At 33.9% G+C, this 22,684-nt stretch overlaps 1 pseudogene; it reads left to right on the plus strand.

Moving 5' to 3' along the window:
- The first annotated feature begins 20,720 nt into the window (after positions 1-20,720).
- LOC141552809 (cyclin-dependent kinase 1-like) lies at positions 20,721-21,629 on the plus strand (annotated as a pseudogene).
- Positions 21,630-22,684: the final 1,055 nt, after the last annotated feature.

The following is a 22,684-nucleotide window of genomic DNA, read 5'->3' on the forward strand; positions in this document are numbered from 1 at the left end:
TTTCTCTTTCCTTTCCCACTTTTCCTTCTCCCCAGTGCTTTCCTTCTGACCACAAGCTTTCTTAGACACCCCTACCTTTTTATAACCTGTACCCTTTCCCCTCCTTCTGTTCTCCCTTATATTAGCCTCCACCTTTCCTTTCCTCTTTCATTTTGTATTTTCCTATAGAGTGAGAAAATATCGGCTGATATTTCTCTTTAAGCAAAATCTTAAGAGAGTCCTCCTCCCTTCTTTCCCTTGATTTTAACAGATCTTTTTTGCCTCTTTATGGTCTTTTTATTTTCTTTCCTCATTTTGATTTTAATATCCTTTGGGAATTCTTGCAAAAGAGGCTAATGAGGTGGAAAACAAGTCATATCATCCTTTGAGGCTTCATCTAGAAATGTTTTGCCTTTAATTTCCTCTATTTTGGGGGTCTGTTCTTTTTTGTCTCTATAAAAGCTATCTATGGCCAGAGTTCTTTTTTACTTTTTTTTTGCTTATTTTTAAAGGTTGATGTCTTCTCTTAGGGCAAAGTAGAGATTGTCCCAAACTTCTTCCATGTGCAACAGCAGCTTCATGTTGCCTTGATTTAGGGGTAGTGGCTTCCTTCCAATTCTGCATGTTATTGGCCAAATTCCACAATATTAAGGATTCAAGGGCTCACTATTTGCCTTTTTAAGTTATATTGGAGGACTTCTGGGCAAGATGGTGGCATAGAGGCAGATAGCTGCTTGAGCTCCACGTTTTCTCTCAGGACTTACTTCATGACAAGCCTCATAGTTAATGCTTGACCGGAAAAGAAACCCACAAATAATCACCAACAGAAGGCATCCTTGAAATTCGCCAGAGGAGATGTGTGTTTGCTAAGGGGAGGGTCGAACAGAATGGGCACAGAGGGAGGCAGCCAGAGTGAGACAGGCAGCTCACACTGCAGTTCAGAGAGAGGAGGGGTGTGATCTCTTCCATTTCTGAGAAAAGAATTTTACCCCAGAGTGGATACTCCGTCTTGGCAGCAAGCCAGGAGCAGCAGAGAAGGTGTAATTACTGGAGGTGAAGAACAAAACCCTGGAAAGCTAGTGTCTCTCAGGACCGGCCACCCCCAGCCCCACCTGGACTGACTCAGCACGTTCTTAGAGCCTCAGAGCACAAACTCAGCATAGCCATCAACTTGCTGCTGTCTCTCTCAGCCTGTAGAGGAAGCTTGGTAACACCATCCAGCCCCACCCCCCCCAGAAACAGACCAATTGTTTCTCTTATCAATTTCTTTTCTTCCATTCCCACTCTGACAAAATGAACAAAAAATTCAAAAGGGCTCTAACCATTGACAGCTTCTGTATGGAGAGAGAGCAGACTTCAAATACTGAGGACACTAAAAGCAGATTGTCCCCAGAGGAATCCCCTAAGGGGAATATGATCTGCTCCTCAATATAAAAGAATATCATAGAGCAAATAAAAAAGGTTCTCACAAGAGAGTTAGAAGAGAAATGGGAAAAGGAAAGGGAAGCTTGGCAAGAGAGCCTGGAGAAGTTATCCAGAGTGGATAAAGAAATCAAATCATTGAGAAATAAAATTAATGAATTAGAAGAGGTAAACAACTCCAAGGAAAACAGGATTAGTGAGCTGGAAAAAGAAAACAGCTCTCTAAAAAACAAAATGGATGAAATGGAAAAAAATTCCATAAAAGAAAAAAAAAAACTCAATTGGATAATTACAAAAAGATATAAAAAAAAAGTGAGTGAAGAAAATACATCATTGAAAATTAGACTCGAACAAGTAGAAATGAATGACTCAAGGAGAAACCAAGAAGTAGTCAAGCAAAACCAGAAAAATGAAACAATTGAAAAGAATGTCAAGTACCTTATTGGAAAGACAACAGACCTGGAAACACAGATCCAGGAGAGACAATTTGAGAATAATCGGACTCCCTGAAAAATGTGAGGAAAAAAAGAGCTTGGACACCATTTTCAAGGAAATTATCAAAGAGAACTGCCCAGACGTTCTGGAAACAGAGGGTAAAATAGACATTGAAAAAATTCATTGATCACCTACTGAAAGGGACCCTAAAATCAAAACACCAAGAAATATAGTGGTTAAGTTCAAGAACAATCAGATGAAGGAAAAAATACTAGAAGCTGCTAGAAAAAAGCAAATCAGATATGGAGGAGCCACAATAAGGATAACCCAGGATCTAGCAGCATCCACATTAAAAGAACGAAGGGCCTGGAACATGTTATTCCGAAAGGCTAAGGAACTTGGTATGCAGCCAAGAATAACTTACCCAGAAAAAATGAGCATTGTTTTCCAGGGAAGAAGATGGACATTTAACGACATAAATGAATTTCATTTATTCTTGATGAAAAAACCAGACCTACACAAAATGTTTGATCTTCAAATACAGAACTCAAGAGATTTCTAAAAAGGTAAAAAAGAAATCTTGAGAACTATATTTCTCCCATGAACACATGTATAATTTGTCCTATGAACAAGAGGTGGAAAGGAAATTATATCATAAAAAAGGGTAAAGTGGTGGTATATCTCATGAAGAGGCAAAGGTAACCTATTATATCTGAGAGAAAGAAAGAAGGGAGATGAACATAGTGTGTTTCAATAGACATATTCGATTTATGGTGAAACTTCTTCCACTTCATTGAAAAGTAAGAGGGAAGGAGTAAGCTAAGGGGAAGGTAATACAGAAATTGTGAGGAAAAGGCATAAAATAAGGGAAGGAATTTTAAGGTGGGGGAGGGATACTAAAAAGGGAGGGATGTGAAAAGCAAGTGGTATTCACAATTTTAATACTGGGTAGGGGGGTAAGAGGGAAGGAAAGGATAAAAGCATAAATAGAGGTTAACAGGATGGCAAGCAATATACGATTAGTCATTCTAACCATAAATGTGAATGGGGTAAACTCTCTCATAAAGAGGAAGCAGTTAGCAGACTGGATTAAAAGTCAGAATCTTACTGTATGTTATTTACAGTAAACACACCTGAAAAAGGGTCATACATGGAGCAGAATCTGCTATGCTTCAGGTGAAGCCAAAAAAGCAGGGGTAGCTATCCTCATCTCAGATCAAGCAAAAACAAAAATTGATCTAATCTAAAGAGATAAGGAAGGGAATTATATCCTGCTAAAGGGTAGCATAGATAATGAAGCAGTATCAATACTAAACATATACACACCAAGTGGTACAGCATCTAAATTCTTAAAAGAGAAATTAAGAGAGCTGCAAAAAGAAATAGACAGCAAAATTATAATAGTGGGAGATCTCAACCTTGCACTCTCAGAATTAGATAAATCAAGCCACAAAATAAATAAGAAAGAAGTCAAAGAGGTATACTAGAAAAGTTTGATATGATAGATCTTTGGTGAAAGCTAAATGGAGACAGAAAGGAGTATACTTTCTTCTCAGCAGTTCATGGAACTTATCCAAAAACTGATCATATATTAGGACATAAAAACCTCAAAATCAAATGCAGTAAGGCAGAAATAGTAAATGCATCCTTTTCAGACCACATTGCAATTAAAATTACATTTAATAAAAAGCCAGGGGAAAATATACCAAAAATAATTGGAAACTAAATAATCTTATACTAAAGAATGATTGGGTAAAGCAGCAAATCATAGACATAATTAATAACTTCACCCAAGAAAATGACAATAATGAGATATCATACCAAAATGTGTGGGATACAGCCAAAGCAGTAATAAGGGGAAGTTTTATATCTCTAGAGGCCTACTTGCAGAAAATAGAGAAAGAGAGGGTCAACGAATTGACACAGACATGGTACTGATATCTAAATCAGGTAGATTGAAAACTGAGAAAGAAAGCCATAGACCAATCTCCTTAATGAATATTGATGCTAAAATCTTAAATAAGATATTAGCAAAAAGACTTCAGAAAATCATCCCCAGGATAATACAATATGATCAAGTACGATTTATACCAGGAATGGAGGGCTGGTTTAATATTAAGAAAACTATTAGTATAATTGACCATGTTGTTAATCAAATTAATACAAACCATATGATCATCTCAATAGATGCAGAAAAAGCATTTGATAAAATCTAACATACATTCCTACTAAAAACACTTGAGACTATAGGAATAAATGGACTATTCCTTAAAATAATAAAGACCATATATTTAAAACCGTCAGTAAACATCATATGTACTGGTGATAAACTGGGACCTTTCCCTGTAAGATCAGGAGTGAAACAAGATTGCCCACCATCATCATTACTATTCAATATAGTACTAGAAACACTAGCCTAGGCAATAAGAGCCGAGAAAGAGATTCAAGGAATTAGAGTAGGCAATGAGGAAATCAAACTATCACTCTTTGCAGATGACATGATGGTATACTTAGTGAACCCCAAAGACTCTGCTAAAAAGCCATTAGAAATAATTCAGAACTTTAGCAAAGTTGCAGGATACAAAATAAATCCACATAAATCCTCAGCATTTTTATACATTACCAACACAATTCAAGAGCAAGAGATACAAAGAGAAATTCCATTCAAAATAACTGTCGATACTATAAAATATTCTGTAATATATCTACCAAAGGAGAGTCAGGAATTATATGAGTAAAATTACGAAACACTTGCCACAAAAATAAAGTCAGATTTAAATAATTGGAAAGACATTGAGTGCTCTTGGGTAGACTGAACAAATATAATTAAGATGACAATACTCCCTAAATTAATCTATTTGTTTAGTGCTATAGAATCAGACTCCCAAGAAACTATTTTAATGACCTAGAAAAAATAACAACAGAATTCATATGGAACAACAAAAAGTCGAGAATTTCAAGGGAAGTAATGAAAAAAAAAATTAAATGAAGGTGGCCTAGCTGTACCTGATCTAGAACTACATTATAAAGCAACTGTCACAAAAAACATTTGGTATTGGCTAAGAAACAAAACTAGTTTATCAGTGGAATAGGTTAGGTTCACAGGGCAAGATAGTGAATAAAAATAGCAGTCTAGTGTTTGATAAACCCAAATATTCCAACTTTTGGGATAAGAATTCATTATTTGACAAAAACTGCTGGGAAAACTCGAAATTAGTATGGCAGAAACTAGGGATGGACCCACATTTAACACCACATACTAAGATAAGATCAAAATGGGTCCATGATTTAGGCATAAAGAACGAGATCATAAATAAATTAGAGGAACATAGGATAGTTTATCTCTCAGACTTGTGGAGGACAAAGGAATTTGTGTCCAAAGGAGAACTAGAGATCATTATTGATAATAAAATATAAAATTTTGATTACATCAAATTAAAAAAGTTTTTTGCACAAACAAAACTAATGCAAACAAGATTCGAATGGAAGTAACAAATTGGGAAAACATTTTTACAGTTAAAGGTTCTGATAAAGGCCTCATCTCCAAAATATATGGAGAATTGACTTTAATTTATAAGAAATCAAGCCATTCTCCAATTGATAAATGGTCAAATGATATGAACAGACAATTTTCAGATTATGAAATTAATACTATTTCCACTCATATGAAAGTGTTTCAAATCACTATTGATCAGAGAAATGCAAATTAAGACAACTCTGAGATATTACTAAATACCTGTCAGATTGGCTAAGATGACAGGAACAAATAATGATGAATGTTGGAGGGGCTGTGGGAAAACAGGGACACTGATGCATTGTTGGTGGTGTTGTGAAAGAATCCAACCATTCTGGAGAGCAATCTGGAATTATGCCCAAAAAGTTATTAAAATGTGCAAACCCTTTGACCCAGCAGTGCTACTACTGGGCTTATATTCCAAGGGAATACTAAAGAAGGGAAAGGGATGTCCATCAATTGGAGAATGGTTGGGTAAATTATGGTATATGAATGTCATGGAATATTATTGTTCTTTAAGAAATGATCATCAGGAGGAATACAGAGAGGCTTGGAGAGAGTTACATCAACTTGAGTGAAACGAGGAGAACTAGGAGATTATTATACACTTCAACAATGATATTGTATGAGGATGTATTCTGTTGAAAGTGGATATCTTTTTTTTTTTTTTTCAGATCTGTATGATTTTGTTTATTATATATATATTTTATAATATTATCCCTTGTATTCATTTTTCCAAATTGCCCCCCCTCCCTCTATTCCCTCCCCCCGACGACAGGCAATACCATACATTTTACATGTGTTACAATATAGTCTAAGTACAATACATGTGTGTGAATATCATTTTCTTGTTGCACAATAAACATTAGAATCCGAAGGTACATGCAACCTGGGCAGACAGATATTAGTGCTAACAATTTACATTCGCTTCCCAGTGTTCCTTCTCTGGGTATAGTTATTTCTGTCCATCATTGATCAACTGGAAGTGAGTTGGATCTTCTTTATGTTGAAGAAAGTGGATATCTTTAACATAGAGAAGAGGTAATCGAATTCCAATTGATCAATGATGTAGAGAATCAGCTATAACCAGAAAAGGAACACTGGGAAATGAGTGTAAACTGTCTCTGGATTCTCAACATACACACATTTCCAGAAAAATCTAATAAAAAGGAAATAAGAGAAACACCCCCCCCCCCCCTACACACACACAGTTATACTGGAGATCTCCCAGCTAGTCTGGTGATCCATTGGCTTTTTGTTTTAATTATAATTTTTATTGATAGAATACATGCATGGGTAATTTTTACAACATTGTCCCTTGCACTCACTTCTGTTCCAACTTTTCCCTTCTCACCCTCAAACCCCTCCCCTATATGGTAGGCAGTCTTATACATGTTAAACATGTTAAAGTATATTTTAGATACAAGAAATGTGTGCGGTCCATACAGTTTCCTTGTTGCACAAGAAAAATTGGATTCTGAAGGTATTGCTTCTCTGGGTATAGCTGATTCTGTCCATCATTGATCAATTAGAACTGAATTGGATCTTCTCTTTGTCCAAGATAGCCACTTTTATCAGAATTCATCCTCATACAGTATTGATCTCCTGGTTCTGCTCATTTCATTCGCATCAGTTCACATAAGTCTCTCCAAGCCTCTCTGTATTCTTCTTGTTATTCATTTCTTACAGAACAATAATATTCCACAACAACCATATGCCACAATTTACCCCAACCTTCTCCAATCAATGGGCACCCATTCATTGTCCAGGTTCTAGCCACTACAAAAAGGGGTTCCACAAACTTTGTGGCATATACAGGTCCCTTTCCCTTCTTTAATATCTCTTTGGGACATAAGCCCATATCAAAGGGTATTCACAGTTTGATAATTTTTTGAGCATAATTCCAAATTGCTCTCCAGAACAGTTGGATCCATTCACAACTCCACCAACAATGCATCAGTGTCCAGTTTTCCCCCATCCCCTTCAACATTCATCATTATCTTTTCATATCATCTTATCCAATCTGACAGATGTGTAATGGTATCTCAGCATTATCTTAATTTGAATTCCTCTGATCAATATTGATTTGGATCACCCCTTTTATATGAGGAAAAATAGTTTCAATTTCATCATCTGAAAATTGTCTGTTCATATCCTTTGACCATTTAGCAATGGGAAATGGCTTGATTTCTTATATATTAGAGTTAAGTCTCTATTTATTTTGTAAATGAGGCCTTTATCAGAATCTTTAACTGTAAAAATGTTTTCCCAGTTTTTTGCTTCCCTTCTAATCTTGTTTGCATTAGCTTTGTTTGTACAAAAACTTTTAAATTTCATATAGTCAAATTTTTCTATTTTGTAATCAATAATGATATCTAGTTCTTCTGTGATCATAAATTTCTTCCTCCTCCACAAATCTGAGAGTTAAACTATCCTATATTCCTTTAATTTATTTATAATCTCATTCTTTATGTTTAAATCATAAACCCATTTTTATTTTATCTTGGTATAAGGTGTTAAGTATGGGTCTATGCTTAATTTCTGCCATACTAATTTCCATTTTTTTCAGTAGTTTTTGTCAAATAGGGAATTTTTATCCCAAAAGTTGGGGTGTTTGGGTTTTTCAAACACTAGATTGCTATAGTTATTGACTATTCTGTCCTGTGCCCTAACCTATCTCACTGATCAACTAGTTTATTTCTCTACCAATACCCAGTGGTTTTAGTGACCACTGCTTTATAATATAATTTTAGATCAGGTACAGCCTTCATTTGATTTTTTTTTTTTTTTTTTTAGTTCCCTTGAAAGTCTTAATCTTTTGTTCTTCCATATGAATTTTGTTGTTATTTTTTCTAGGTCATTAAAATAGTTTATTGGAAGTCTGATTGGAATAGCATTAAATAAATAAACTAGTTTACATAGTATTGTCATCTTCATTATATTCGCTCACCCTATCCAAGAGCACTTAATATTTTTCCAGTTATTTAACTCTGACTTTGTTTGTGTGGAAAGTGTTTTGTAATTTTGCTCATATAATTCCTGACTTTCCTTTGATAGATAGATTCCCAAATATTTTATGCGATCTACAGTTATTTTGAATGGAATTTCTCTATGTATCTCTTGTTGTTTGGTTTTGTTCTTGATTTATAAAAATGCTGATGCTTTATGTCGATTTATTTTGTATCCTGCAACTTTGCTAAAGTTCTGAATTATTTCTAATAGCTTTTTAGCAGAGTCTTTGGGGTTTGCTAAGTATACCATCATGTCATCTTCAAAGAATAATAATTTAGTTTCCTTATTACCTACTCTAATTCCTGTGATCTCTTTCTTGAACTCTACTTGCCAAGGCTAGTATTTCTAATACAATATTGAATAGTAATGGTGAAAGTGAGCAACCTTGTTTCACTCCTGATCTCACTGGGAATGGTTCCAGTTTATCCTTATTACATATGATGCTTACTAACAGTTTTAAATATATACTCCTGACTATTTTAAGGAAAAATCCATTTATTCTTATATTCTCAATTGTTTTTATTAGGAATGGAATTTGGATTTTATCAAATGCTTTTTCTGCATCTACTGAGATGATTATGTTTTTTGTTAATTTGATTATTGATATAGTCAATTATGTTAAATAATTTTCCTAATATTGAACCAGCCCTGCATTCCTGGTATAAATCCCACTTGGTCATAGTGTATTATCCTGGGGATGATTTTCTGTAGTCTTTTTGCTAATATTTTATTTAAGACTTTAGCATTAATATTCATTAGGGAGATTGGTGTATAATTTTCTTTCTTTGTGTTCATCCTACCTGGTTTAGATATCAGTACCATGTCTGTGTCATAAAAAGAATTTGGTAAGACTACTTCAATCCATATTTTTTAAAATAGTTTTTATAACATTGGAGTTAATTGTTGTTTAAATATTTTGTAGAATTCATATGTAAATACATCTGGTCCTGGGGATTTTTTCTTATGGAGTTGATTAATAGCTTCTTCCTCTGTTTATCAGGGCAAACTATATTTTTGAAGGTATTCTTCCATTTCATTTAAGTTATCAAATTTATTGCCATAAAGTTGGGCAAAGTAACTCCTAATCATGGCTCTAATTTCCTTTCATTAGTGGAGAGTTATCCCTTCTCATTTTTAAGACTAACAATTTTCTTTTTTCATTAGATTTAAGTATTTATCTATTTTGTTGTTGTTGTTTTTTTAAATAAAACCAGCTCTTTGTTTTATTTATTATTTCAATAGTTTTTTTTTTAATTTCAATTTTATTAATCTCTCCTTTTATTTTTAGAATTTCAACTTTAGTATTTGACTGGGGGGTTTTAATTTGTTCCTTTTCTAGATTTTTTTTAGTTGCAAGCCAAATTCCTTGAACTTATCTTTCTCTACTTTATGTATCTAGTCCTCTAGAGATATAAAATTTCCCCTTATTGACACTTTGGTTGCATCCCACACATTTTGGTATGAAGTCTCATCATTGCTATTTTCTTGGGTGAAGTTATTAATTTAGGATGAGATTATTTAGTTTCCAATTGTTTTTTGGTCTATTTTCCCCTGGATTTTTATTGAATGTAATTTTCATTGCATCATGATCTGAAAAGGATGCATTTATTATTTCTGCCTTTCTGCATTTGACTTTGAGGTTTTTAATGTCCTAACATAAGGTTAATTTTTGTATAGGTTCTATGAACTGCTGAGAAGAAAGTGTACTCCTTTCTGTCTCCATTTAGTTTTCTCCAGAGATCTATGATACCTAACTTTTCTTCTATTGAGCTATCTGACATCTTATTTATTTTGTGGTTTGATTTATCTAATTCTGAGAATGCAAGGTTGAGATCTTCCACTATTATAGTTTTGCTGTCTGTATCTTCTTGCAACTCTCTTACCTTCTCCTTTAGGAAGTTAGATGCTATATGACATGATGCATATATGTTTAGTATTGATATGGCTTCATTGTCTATGCTACCCTTTAGCAGGAAACTAATCTCTTTTGAGTAGATCAATTTATGCTTTTGCTTGATCTGAGATAAGGATGGCTACCCTTGATTTTTTGACTTCTTCTGAAGCATAATAGATTTTGATCCAGCCTTTTACCTTTACTTTGTATGTATTTCCCTGCTTTAAATGTATTTCCTGTAAACAACATATTATAGGGTTCTGACTTTTGATATAGTCTGCTATCCATCTGCACTTAATAGGAGAGTTAATCCCATTCATATTTACAGTTAAAATTACTAATTTTGTATTTCCTGCCATCATATTATCCCCTGATTATGCTTTTTCCCCCTTGTCCCCCCTGAACCCCTTCCCCAGCATTTAATTTATGGACCCCACTTGTGAGGCACAGCCCTCCCTTTTTAGTATCCCTCCCTCCTCCTTTTAAGTCCCTTCCCCTTTCTTGTACTCTTCCCTTATTCTCCTTTTCCTTTACCCTTTTCCTCTCCCCCCTTATATTGAGGTGAGAGAGAATTCTCTGAAAAACAAATATGTCAATTATTTACTCTTTAAGCCTACTCTGATGAGAGTAAGATTCACACAGTGTTCCTCCCCCTCTCTAAACTCCCTCAGATATGGTAAATTTTCTTTGCCTCTTCCTGGGATGTAGTTTCCCTCTTTTTATCTCCTCTTTCTATTTTCTGATACTATCCCCTTTCCCTTTCTACTTCCCTTTTTTGTTATATCAGTAAAATCCAATTTTTACATGTGGACTTTCTGTATATCCACAACAGAGATACCCTTCTCAAGAGTTCTTTTTACCTTTTTCTGCTTCTCTTGAGTCTTGTGGGTGGAGATCAAATTTTTTATTGAAGTCTGGCTTTTTTCTTAGAAACAAATGGAATTCCTTTGTTTCATTAAATGTCCATCTTCTTCCATGGAAGAAAATGCTAAACTTAGCTGGGTAGTTTATTCTTGGCTGCATTTCAAGTTCTTTTGTCTTTCGGAATATCAGATTCCAGGCCCTTGGACCCTTTAATGTGGAGGCAGCCAGATCTTGAGTGACCCTTATTATTGCTCCTCAGTATTTAAATTGTTTTTTCCTGGCTGCTTGCAATATTTTTTCCTTAGTCTGGTAGTTTTGCAGCTTGGTTACAATATTCTGTGGAGTTGTTTTTTTTTAGGGTCTTTTTCAGAAGGTTTTTGATGAATTCTTTCAATGCCTATTTTCCCTTCTGTTTCTATTATCTCTGGACAATTCTCTTTGATGATTTCCTGTAAAATAGAATTTAGGGTCTTTTTTTCATCATAATTTTCGGGAAGTCCAATGATCCTCAGATAATCTCTCCTAGATCTATTTTCCAGGTCTAGAGATTTTCCCAGTAAATATTTGACATTATTCTCTAGCTTTTCTTTTTCTTTTCTTTTTTTTTTTTCTTTTTCTTTTTTTTTTTTTTTTGTTTTGTTTTGTTTTGTTTTGTTTTGTTTGACTGATTCTTGGTGTCTCAATGAATCATTCATGTCTATTTGTTCAGTCCTGATTTTTAATGAGCTATTTTCTTCATTCACATTTTTTAGTTCTTTTTGTATATGTCCAATTGAGTTTTTAAATGAATTATTTTGCTCTGTGGAATTTTTTTCCATTTCACTATTTTTTTTAAGTGAGTTATTGTCTTTTTCCAATTCACAAATCCTACTTTCTTGGGAATTTTTTATCTTTTCCAATTCAGAAATCCTACTTTCCTGTGATTTTTTTAACCTTTTCCAATTCACAAATTTTTTTCCCTTGCACTTTCTGTGAATTCTTTATTTTTCTCAACTCAAATTTTAGGATGTTGTTACTCTCTATCATAGGTTCTCTTTCCTTTCCCCATTTTTCTTCTAACTCTCTTAACTTTTTAGTCTCTTCCAGGAGAGAGTTATGTGATGGGGGGCAGGTATCATTCCCCTTAGGGTATTATCTGGAGACTGTCTGCTGTTAGCCTCCTCGGGGTTGGATACCTGCAAAAATCCCCTGTGCACAGACTGGAAGTCTCTGCCGGTGAAGCACAGTCTCTGCTGCAGGAGTTTCACTGCTGTGGAAGTTCCACTGCCTCAGGCTGAGCCCCACACTATGTGGATTAGAGGCTGCCCCAGGCTGTGTCCCCCTTTGTGCAGGTTCTCAACTGCCTGAAGAAGAAGCCCTGGACAGCAGAAGGCGGCTGCACAGCAGTGCCGGATCGGTGTTCAGTCACTTCCAGTTTGGGGTTTTGATGTTTTTTGTTTTGTTTTGTTTTGTTTTTCCAGTCTGTGCACAGGGGATTTTTGCTGGTCAGATGCTATTATCCACCAATTCTGATGAGAGTAAGATACACACTGTGTTCATCCCTTTCCCTTCTTTCCTTCATCTATAATAGGTTTCCTTTGCCCCTTTGTGTGATGTAGTACCCCCCATTTTACCCTTTTTCTGGTACAATTTCCTTTCCACCTCTAGTTTCTTTTTTATATTATAACTGTAAACATAAATTATACATATCTTCTTTATGTATATTTGTAACAGAAATATAGTTCCCAAGATTTCTTTTTACCTTTTTATGTTTCTCTTGAGTCCTATATTTGGAGATCAAACTTTTTGTTTAAATTCTGTTTTTTTTTTTTTTTTGGTCAGAAATAGATGAAATTCACTTTATTTCTTTGAATGTCCAACTTCTTCCCTGGGGGAAAAATGCTCATTTTTCTGTCTAAGTTATTCTTGGCTGCATATCAAGTTCCTTAGCCTTTAGGAATATCATATTCCAAAACCTTTCATCATTTAATATGGAAGCTGCTAGAGCCTGAGCAATCCTTACTATGACTCTTCTATGCAAATTGTTTTTCCCTAACTGCTTGTAGTATTTTTTCCTTGGTGTAATAGTTTTGGAATTTAGCCACAATATTTCTTGGAGTTTTGATTTTTGGGTCTCTTTCAGTAGGTGATCAACAAATTCCTTCAATATCTATTTTGCCCTCTGTTTCTATAACATCCGGGCCATTCTCTTTGATAATTTCTTGGAGAATAGCATCTACGCTCTTTTTTTATCATAATTTTCAGGAAGTCCAATAATTCGCAGATTATATCTCCTAAATCTATTTTTCAGGTCCAGGTAGGACCTGGAATTCAAAAAATTCCAAGTAGAAATTTTGCATTTTTTCCCATTGTTTCATTCTTTTGGTTTTGCTTGACTGATTTTTAGTGTCTCCTCAAGTCATTCATTTCTATTTGTTCAATTCTGATTTTTAATGTATTATTTTCTTTTTTTCTTTTTTAATTTCTTTTTGTAATTGTCCAATGGAGTTTTAAAATATTTTGTTTTGTTCTTTTATTTTTTAGAGACCTTTTTTCTTTTTCCAATTCACTAATTCTGTTTTCCTTGGAATTGTTTACCTTTTCCAATATACTAATTCTGTTTTTTTCAGGGATTTGATTTCATTATCTACTCTATTTTTAAATGAGTGGGATGACTTATCCAAATCCTCTTGTCAAGCTTCCCTTTCTTTGTCCATTTTTCTTCTAGCTCTCTTGTGAGAGCCTTTTTGATTTCTTCTATGAGACTCTTGTGTGTTGAGGACCAGATAATATCCCGCTTTGGGGATTCATCTGGAGACACTCTGTTTTTAGTCTCCTCAGTGTTTGTGGTCTGTTCTCTATTTGTATAGACACTATCTATTGTTAGATACTGCTTTAATCTTTTACTCATTATGTCAAAGAAGAATCAAAGAAAAACCAAGAAGCAAACAAAAAATAAGGAAATGCCATCTGCTTTTTGGGGCTAGATGGTATTACCAGGCTTTCTCTACAGACTAAAAGAGGCAGCAGTGAGGCAGCAGCAGAACAGCAGTGACTGTGCTATGTCTGTGCTTTGAAACTTTGAGAATGTGCTGAGTCACTCCCAGTACTGGGTGGGTATGGCCAAGTCTTTAGAGATCCTAGCTTTTTGAAGTTATGATCTTTACCCACTATGTTTATAGCTTCTCGGCTGATCTACTGGTTTGCTGCCAGGGCAAAGCAGCAACACTGTGGTAAAGTTCTCCCTGCAGAAATGCCTGATATCATACCCGCTCTCCAGTCTGCTTGGTGTGAGCTGTTTTCCATGCTCTCACCACTTGCTTGCAGTCTGTGCCTGATCTAACCATTCCCACTCACTAGCAAAAACAAACCTTCTCTGGCAAATTTTGAGGATATCTTCTCTTGGTAATTATTTGTGGGTTTTTTTTGGTCAAGCACTAATTCCAAGGCCTTGTCATGAAAAAAGTATTCTGAGGGCAAAAAGGAGCTTAAATAGATGCATGTATCCTCTTTGCCATCTTGGCCAGAAGTCTCTCCACTGCCTTTTGAAACAGGGCAGATTTGCCTCCTTGTAGATTGCTCCAAAATGTGAAGGCCACTTTGTCCTCAGTCTCTGAAGTGTGCCTGTGCTCAGTTACCTCCCTACCCTCCCATTCGTGTCTGATAGAAGCAGACCTTTTTTTGAAATTCTTGCAAAGTATCTTCTGCTGGAAATTACAGTCCAAATATTTGTGCATTCTTACACGAAAAAAAAAAATTTTGGATCTTTTTTGAGATTTGATTTGTTGTTGATTTGAGGGAAAAGAAAGAAGAGCTCAGACAAAAACCTGTCTACTCTCTGCCACCCTCGTTTATCTCCTCCCAATTTTTTTGAAGTAGGAAATGTTTTATGAGATAAGATGATCACGGAATGCCTTTCTAATGCTTTTGGAAATAACCCCTGTTTTCCATTTAATATTTTTGTTGACCATATTTGTTTATGCTCATATACATTATGTGTGTGTGTGTGTATATATATATATATATATGTATATACACATATATATGTGTATATATATATATATACACATTTATGTGCATACACAGAGGCACATACATGCATATTATGTAAATTTAACATCATACACATATGTATATACTCAGACACACATGTATTTATTCACATTCCCACATGCACATGCTTACATTTATGTACATATACATATGATATTTCAAAGCACTTTGCAATTTTAAGGATAAGTATGTGTGTGTGTGTGTATTCACACACACATGTATATATATATATATATATATATATATATATATATATATATATATATATATATATATATGTTTATCTGTATCTGTGCCTATATCTATACCTACCTACATATATATCTATAAAATCATATACCTGCACTTTTGTGTACATATATAAATGTACCTGCATACATGCTTGCATGCATGTACACAGGGGGTACAAAATATGAACTGAATTTTACACATTGACATAGACATAGACATACATATATGTATATATATAAATTCATATAGACACATATATTTACCTACATTTCTATATCTCTCTCTATATATAGACATAGTTGTATAAATCGTTGGAACCATACATACATACATACATACATACATATATATAAACATATAAGTAACATTTTAGTATAAATGCCATAATCACATAGAGTTATGTGAATATATTTTTATATTAATAACATTTCAGCATCCTGTCAAGAAAATATTTACCAATCTAGCTAAAAATTTTAGTTACTTAGTTATTTGATTAATTCCTGTTCTTTTTTAAGCTTTGGAATTGGAATCAAGTCTTTTATATGGGGAAGGAATTTTAACCAGAATAGTATTTCAATCCTTCCCTCAAAAATGTGGAATTTCTCATTTTAAACAGGGAAATTATTTAAATTAAAATATTACTAAACTATTCATAATGTCAAAGTTATTAAATTCAAAGCATTCTACTAAATAGTAAACCCTTTCCAGGTAAGGATTTTCTCTTGTTTTCTTTCAATCTTCCTCAGTAACTAGCATGCTTAATAATCCCTTTCCAAATATTAGCTGAATTTTGGTGAATAGCTAGCCATCTTTGTTCATTTGGTCTTTGATTTCCAGAAATATAATATTGAGGCAGGGGACTCCAAATTAGTTTTTTTTTTAAACTAATTTAATTTTTTCTTTGGACTCCATATTAACATTAAAAAGAAAAAAAAGTTCCATATTTGCTTTTAATTGAATTATAAAACATAAAGTTAAAGGAAATTTCAGTGGAATAGATCATTATTTTCCATTGCTGACTGTTCTGCTCTGAAGGTGAAAAGATAAATAAAAGATGTGATCATGCATATCAAGGACTATGCTTGAATTTCTTGCAAAATCCTTTTTATTCAAAAGACAAACCAAGTCAAAGTCTTTTTTCCCCCTCTAATTCCAAGAGTTTCTTTGGCATTTTTGTCATGTATTCCCATTGAGACTCTGCTTTCTTGTCCTTTTCACACAGCTATCTCTCAGACACTATTGATTAATTGCAATTTTTTTTTCAAAAACAAATTAGCCCTATGATGCCAAAGTGAAATTGAAAATATTTTTCAGCTTAAATATGGATGATAGATATTTCCCCAGAAAGACTGAAAATATATCATAAAAGAAAATTTTAGTTCTTTGATGATCAATCCAACAATGGATGTGGTCTATGGTTAGGTGTAGGGATGAAGCTTTGCAGATTTGTTGTTGAGCCTTTTTCTATTGTGTTTTATTCTTCATGACCTGATTTGGATTTTCTTGGCAATGATACTGGAACAGTTTGCCATTTCTTTCTCCAGCTCATTTTACAGATGAAATATGATGCAAATGGGGGTAAATGATTTGCCCAGAGTCACACAGATAGTACATGTCTGAGGCTAGGTTTCAACTAATGAACATGAATCTTCCAAGCCCATTGAACTCCCATAACAATATTATGCTGTTTATCATTTGAATAACTGAATAATGCAAAAATTTGCTTTTTAGAACTGTGGTTTGATTATCATTCTCATTTTTTTATGCAATTTCTCACATCATGGCTCTTTTAGGAACAAAATTTATGTTATATAATAGCCTTTTCAAGCTTAATCTCTTCTTCCAAATTACTATGACTCTGGGCAAGTCTCTTAATTCCATTTGCCTCTGATCTTCATCTATAGCATGAGCTGGAGTAAGAAATGGGAAACTATTTTTGTCATTTACAAGGAAACCCCAACTCGGGTCATGAATAATCAATTTAAATTCTACATTTCTGAATTTTGATATTATGGATGAAGATAACTGGATGAATTGTGATTACTTTCAATTCCTTATTTTTCCACTGGATGATTATCTTAAGTGTCCCTTATTTACATTCATTGAAAAAGTAGTATGAGTTCAGGTTTAATGTTTCAGGATCATATTCCAATATTTTCCCCATGTATCTGGGTGTCTCTTAGCCAATGTCCTCCTTCTTCCATCTACTAGAAACAGATTTGCCTGGTGTCACAAGTCTATAAGTATTGAAGCATTTGCATAGTCTTTTGTATTAAAATATTAGCATAGTCCTATGAGAAGAAGAAATTATAGCTTAAAATCAAAAGTAGGTTTAGAATGGAGTAGGATAGTTTATTTAAAAAAATAAAAGGTCAGATAAGAAATATTTTAAAATTGATAAATTATATGCATACTTCAATTTATCAATTAATGATTTTACACATATAAATATATACACATATGTATATATTTATATTTAATAGTAGCCATCTCTAGAGAAAAAGGAAGGGAAGAAAAAAAGGGGAAAAGAATATTACATGACGATTTTATTATATACTTGAAATAATTAGCAAGTTGCACATAATAGCTATTCAATTTCATATAATATCATTTTCCCTCTATTCCACAATATTATAGAAATGCTTGTTTTATTTATTAAATTCAGAGTAAAATAAATCATTTTTTCAAATAAAAAAATTATAATTACATATGGATAGATGTGTGTGTATAATTTTTGTCCATCAATTAAGTGTATAAGCTGATGTCACTTTCAAGATAGCAGTAAATCCATGTGCTTGTAATTTATCATTGACTCAATAAATGAATAATACTATCTTGCATCCTCCAGAAGTAGTAAAATAAACAGCAAAACCAATAGCAATGATTCCCAGGACTATATATTTATAACCTTAGATCCTTTTACAGAGTCTAGTTTCACATCACCAATTGTGTTTTGGACCTTTCAAATCAGGCTTCTAGGAGGCATCTCAAATTACTAAAGCAGAACTCATGATTTATGACTCCAAATCCAACATTCTGCCCACCTCTCTCATTTTTTGTTGAAAATATTACCAGCCTTCTATCCACTCAAGGAGACAAATATCCTGAAATCCCTAATGCTTTATTCTCCCTTATCTCACTTTTCCAATTAGATGTTTCATCTGCAGGTATCTTGCATCTGTCTCCTCACATAACCATTCATATATAGCTTTCTCAGTAATCTCTTGCCTCAAATTTCCTCACTCCAATGTATGGCACTCCTGCAGCATGCCATGATAATTGCTCTAAAGCACAAGACTGACAATGTCCCCCCTCTACCCAAAATAATTAAATGACTCACTAGGATTAAATATAAGCTTCATTGATTGATGTTCAAAGATTTTTACAAACTTACCCTATTGATAATGCATCATATTCCTTCATGGCCCATGCAGCTGAAGTTGTCTCTGCATATAATGCACTCCACTCTCCATCTCAACCCTTTTCTATTAGATGTCCCATATGCCTGATGTAGTTTCTTCCCATAGTTACTTATTAGAAATTTTTGTTTCCCTTAAAGATTCAGCTAACTGTCATCTTCTTCATGGGATGCTTTTGGGCTTTTTTGTAACATTAAGTACCTGTCATCCCCCTCCTCAAGAAGATTTACTGTCTTTGTGTGTATTTTGTGTATATATGCATGTTGTTTCCCTAATTAGAATATCAATAAATAACCAGATACTTATTAAGCATTTATATTGTGCCAAGAACTACTTTTGGCACTGAGGATATAAATACAATAGGGTTTTGATAAGTGGCTAGCCCTGAAGCATGTTGGACTATCATGACCTCTGAGCTTGAAGTGGAACTTGAATCAAAACCATGAATTCTTTAAAAAATACAAACTACCTGGGAGATTTATTGTAAGGAAACTTTGGGTAGTACAAGAGCTGAGTAGAAGCAAAATTAGGAAGATAGATTCCCTAACTCTACCCAGGACTTAATGAGCTAAACCAAAACCAAAACCAAACAAAACAAAACAAGATACACAACCAGGGGCAACAAGCAAAAGGAGTTATGAAAAGAAGAAAGTGAAAGCTTTTTACAGGAATCTTGGAGAGGATTAAGGGTAAAGGTACTGTTTGTAACAATATCTTCAAAAACTGAAAGGTTTTTTAAGATCGATTTTTCTGCAATTATATCTACCTGAGCCTGATTTAATAATAGCCACTGAAATACAATACACTTTTAGTTTTTAACTAATATTTCCTGTGCCCTGATCTTTGCATCTTCTAGAAGACCACAGATATTGGTGAACTCTGAGAAAAGTATATTTGAAGCAATGATACTTACAGCAAGGTGTTTACTCAGTGTGATTGATGAGATATACTTAGTACTTAGTGTGATATAGTGATGTAATGGCTCTACATTTGGCACATTCTCAGTATGCTGTAGTGATGTAATTGTACTAAGGTATTTAAGGTCCTAGAGGACTTGAAATAAGCAGAGTTGAGTGATAGCACACTCGAGCTCAGACTCCAGACTCTATCCCTGACCATTCTTGTGGCGACTTTCCTGGTAAGACCAAGATCCATCCAGAGACCCTCAAGAAATCTAGCCTGGACATTATAGCATCTAACTTAAAATGGCTGAAGATTAGCTAAAGAAAAAAAACATACATTTAAATTAATTTGATGCATCAAACTCTGCCTTATGTTAGTAAGCTGCTTCACAGGGTCTCTGAGCTATTTGTGATAATTAACTTTTCATCTGGTATAAATTTCCAATCTTAGAAGCTAATAAATTGCCTGTTGGTTGAAAAAGAAAAAGAGAAAAAGGGGAGAGAGAGAGAGAGAGAGAGAGAGAGAGAAGGAGAGAGAGAGAGAGAGAGAGAGAGAGAGAGAGGAGAGAGAAGAGAGAGAGAGAGAGAGAGAGAGAGAGAGAGAGAGAGAGAGAGAGAGAGAGAGAGAGAGAGATGGAAAACTTTGTAACAGTATAATTGATTAAATTTCCAGATAGAATCATTCTCAAAAAATTATACCTATACTCATCAGTGTTATATAAAGCAAAAATAAAGACCCTGAGTTTTAGGGATTCACATTCTAAAGAGAGAGATAACCTGTTTATAAATCACTTATAAAAATAAATATAGACTGAATGGAAGGTGACATTAGCAGAAAAGACTTGATAAAATTGAAAAGTATTAATATATGATGAGCTACTTGAGTTGAGTTTTAAAGAAATATAGGACAGTGTATCCAGAGTTGAGGTAGAGTAGATACTTCTGCTATCACTATAGTAGCCACTGTTGCCCCTTCAGTCTGAGCCTGCTCTCAGTCTAAAGCATATTAAATAACAATGGAAGACTACACAAAACTTAAGCAAATTTGGAAAGATAGGTGTGGTGTTGTATATAAGGGTTGACATAAAACTACAGGTCAAGTGGCATCCAAGATTAGAGAGTGAGGAGGAGGACATTCCATGCACTGCAATTCGAGAAATTTCTTTGTGTAAAGAACTTCATCATCCTGACATTGTCAGACTTTAATATGTACTCATGAAAGATACTAGATTCTACCTCAATTTTGAATTCCTCTCCATGGACCTCAATAAATACTTGGGTTCTATCACTCATGGCCAGAATATGGATTCTTTACTTATTAAAAGTTATTTGAACCAAATCTTACAAAGCATTGTCTTTTGTCATTCATGAAGAGTTCTTCACAGAGATTTAAAACTTCATAATCTATGGATAGATGATAAAGGTGTCATTAAACTACCTGATGTTGGACTTGCACAGGACTTTAAAATATCTATAAAGACCTATACACACAAAGTAGTGTCACTATGGTACTGGTCTACAGAAGTATTGCTTGGGTATGCTATATATTCTACTTCAATAGACATTTGAAATATACAGACAATACTTGCTGAATTGGCAGTCAAAAAGCCACTCTTCCATGGGGATTTTGAAATTGACCAGCTGTTCTGAATCTTCAGGGTTTTGGAGATTTCTAATAATGAAATGTGACCATAAGTAGAATGACAGCAAGGTTATAAGAATAATCCCTTAAGTGGAAACCAGGAAATCTGATGTTATATGTCAAGAATTTTGATGAAATTGATCTGTTCTTCATAATGTTCACCTATAATTCTGCCAAAGAAATTTCCAGCAAAATGGCATTGAATGATCCAGATTTTAATGACCTGGACAGTTAGATCCAAAAGGTTTTAGTTTACCAGGCAATCAATTCCCAGGTTTTGTAATCAACAATGAAGAGTCCTCTTGTTAATATTAAACTCCACCAACATACAATTTTTTTTGGCTATGAAATTGAAGCTGTTCTCTGTTTTTTCAAAGTGCTACTTAAAACTGTAAATACCATTATAATGAATGATGCTCTATGCAGATCTCATTAATTAATATTTTTTTCTATAAATAAAGTTTTAAATCAAGAAAGAGAGAAAGAAAGAAAGAAAGAAGGAAAGAGGGCAGGGATTCGAGGACTAGAAAAATTATGAATAATAATTATGAATAATAAATATTATGAATAATGAAAGTATGAATAATTATGAATAAAAACTATGAATAATTATGTGTATAGAATAGGAAGTGGGCCAGTATATTTCAAATGTAGAGTACATGGAGACATGTACTATTGATGAAAATTGGAATACAGGAAGGTTCCAGGTTGGGAAAAGGTCAAGAGTTAATAAGAAGCCAATAAAATTTCATTGAGTAAGGGGATGACATGATTAAAACTTCATTCTAGGAAAAATAATCATTTTAGAAGTTATTTGAAAAATGCATTTTAGTACAGGAGAAATTTGAAATAGGGAAACCTGATCAAGGAAATATTGTAACAATCTAAATGTGATAGATAATAAATTCCTGGAGCAGGAGTTGTGAATGGAGGGAATGACACAGAGGTTGCCAACTTTCAGACTTAGGTGACAATAAGCATACACCTAGCAAATAGTGGGGAAGTTTGGAATAGGGACAAATTTGGGTAGAAGTTAATTTTTAACTTGTTAAATTTAAAATTTGTATAGTATATCTGGTATGAAGTGTGAAGTATTCAAGAGAAATTTGAGAATGTTTAACTGAACTCAGGAGAGAGACTAAGGTTGGAAGAATAAATTATTTTCATAATGATGATAATGTAACAACTGAGAAAGTATAGAGAGAAAAGAAAAAAAGGATTCTTGGTTGAGGGAAATTCATAGTTACTGCACATGATTTAGATGAAGATCCAACAAAGGAGAATTAGGGAGTATCAGACTCGTAAAAAAAAATAATAATAATAATAAAGAAGAGTCAG

Source organism: Sminthopsis crassicaudata, chromosome 2 (assembly GCF_048593235.1).
Source record: "Sminthopsis crassicaudata isolate SCR6 chromosome 2, ASM4859323v1, whole genome shotgun sequence".
Classification (NCBI taxonomy): Eukaryota; Metazoa; Chordata; class Mammalia; order Dasyuromorphia; family Dasyuridae; genus Sminthopsis; species Sminthopsis crassicaudata.